Source organism: Cariama cristata, unplaced genomic scaffold (genome assembly GCF_000690535.1).
Source record: "Cariama cristata isolate BGI_N322 unplaced genomic scaffold, ASM69053v1 scaffold17244, whole genome shotgun sequence".
In the NCBI taxonomy this organism is placed as follows: Eukaryota; Metazoa; Chordata; class Aves; order Cariamiformes; family Cariamidae; genus Cariama; species Cariama cristata.
Genome location: NW_009612507.1, coordinates 34,840 through 37,357, shown reverse-complemented (window position 1 = coordinate 37,357; position 2,518 = coordinate 34,840).

Genomic DNA, 2,518 nt, shown 5'->3' with positions numbered 1-2,518 from the left:
TGAAACACTGGAGCAGGTTGCCCAGAGATTTGTTCTGTCCCTGGAAACATTCAAGCTCAAGTTGGACGGGGCTCTGAGCAACCTGATCTGATTGAAGATGTCCCTGCTTACTGCAGGAGGTTGGGCTAGATGACCTTTAAAGGTCCCTTCCAACCCAAACCATTCTGATTCTATGAAGTTCATGGAAAAAAAAGGCTAGAGTGATAGTAAGCACAAAGACAGCACTTCTGGCATGAATCACTAAGAGGAGTGATATGTATTTGCACTGCTGTTATGCTCTGCCATATGTGTTCTTTCTTGGTACTTCTTTGAGATTGGCTTTTGGGTTGGATAACTCTCTGGTTGATTAAAGGCTACTCTTACGTTCTTATGCTGGACAGGACAAAAATCAATGGGGTTGCATTGACGCAAGGTAAACTGAAGTTGTGCTTTAGGAAAAATGTTACAGTGGCTGGCTTGTGAATTGATGGAGTAAATTCCCTGGGAAAGTTGTGGAGTCCCTGTCATTAAAGGCTTTAAAGAATAGTTGAGACAGACTAATTTAACAATGCTTTTTTCTGTCCTTGTTCTCTTATGATTGTACATATATGGTTTGCCAACAAATCAGTATCAGGATTAACATCTGGGAATTCCAGCTCTTCGAATTGTTTGTTCATACACATTTTTGAAACTCGAAGGCTTGAAAATTTGCCTCTCCTTGTAAGTGAACCTCAAATTTTGAGATTTGTGAAAATTTTGTTACTCTTTTTTTGTTTTCATTTCTTTTGAATTTTGTACACTATGAAATAATTTAGTGAAGCTCATCCATACAAAACTTTCTGCTTTTATGAAAACTAGGCAGTACCTTTAATTCATTTTGAAACTTGGACTTCCAGGGCAGCAAGGTTCAGAGAAGACCCTTCCTGAACTTTTGAGGGTTGCTCATTGAAATCTCTATATAGAATAATAATGTAGGCTTTCTCTGATGTGTAATAGTGTGGTGCGTAGCGTATTCCAAGAATGCCTTTTCTAAAGAGCAGACTCAATCTATATTTACATCAAAAGCCTTTATTTGTTAAGTAAAGAAAATTACACGTCCTTTTGCAGTAAAAGATCTCAAAGCATTCCAAAGGTGGCTAATATGGGTTTGTATTTCTGTGTTTGTAATTTTACAGATGAGAAATAAAAGGCCAAATAGTTGAATCTGCCTTTGACCCATAGTCACACAGGAAATCAGTGCCAGCCCACCTTACTTTCAGCCTGAGGATGTCTTTAACTGCGCTTCCTATGGCTTCTGTAAGACAGAAGTAATACTATAGTCATTAAGACTCCTTAGAACGATATAGTTTCTTTTGCTAAAAGCAGAGTAGCACTGTTGCAACTTAGTAGTCCATACGCTCTTAGTTGTATTCTGGAACTCCTTTTCAAAATCATTCCCTGATGTTTAGCTGTTCTGTTGAAGCTAATTTTAAACAGAACAACAGCTCTTTCAGTGTGAAGAACAAAGTGGGCTTTCTGTAGAAACAGCTGTGGATTGCTTTTCAAGCACCGTTTTTTGTGTGTTTTTTTTTTTTTTTTGTTGTTGTTATTCAACACATATGCAGCTGTCATTAAAATCTAAAAACTACAGCTACTACCTGTATTTCACAAGTAAATGTCTAGTGTTTTTTTTGTTGTTGTTTGTTTGTTTGTTTTTAAATATTATTTTTGAAACAAAAATGTATTTGTATTTCCCTGGAGTTTATCTATTACTAACAAAGTCAGGACTGACGAGTGGCATGCCCTCACCTGCACTATTGTGCTCATCGGACCACCTTTCTGTACAGGTATTTTGCTGGAGTCAGAGGATAGGATGAGAAAGATTCTGCTGTAAGTAATGGAAGTGATTTAAGTATTGAGAAAATCACAACTAGATGCTGAAAGAGGACTTATAAGAAAGGAAACAGAGTGATATGTAAAACATTTAAAAATAGTGTGTGATACAGAACAGATCATTTAGGAACATTCCTTCTGACACACAAGCAATGATACACTGAAAAAAATTGAAAGGTGGCAAACTGAAGCTGGTAGAAGTGAATATTTAGCTGCGGCTAATGTATGAGCAGGATCAAAAGTGGACTGTAGAGCTATATGAATAACAAAAATGTGGACTGGACTATGGAAATAGTCTAGAAGTTCAATGATTAGGAATAGCCTTAATGTAATGTACAAGAACTATATGCTAAAAATAAACTGTGTTTGTGAGGATGTATACTCTTATGCTTTGTGATATAATAAAGCTCTCCTGTTAAAATTTTATAGATAATTTCTCTGGAAGCATGTGATTTTATAGTGCTTACAAGAAGGCTTCCTACAGTGAACTTCATGGTAGGGAAGGTTGTCAGATAATGTGTATTGGACAGGAAAGACTTCTGATTTGATTTCCATGGCACTGAAGCAGAATATATGATTTTGATAGGAAGAGAAGATGTCAGAGATGGATTATTATTTTTTTTTAATTAACCTTAGTCTTTAAGACTAATTTGTGTGTGTGTGTTGG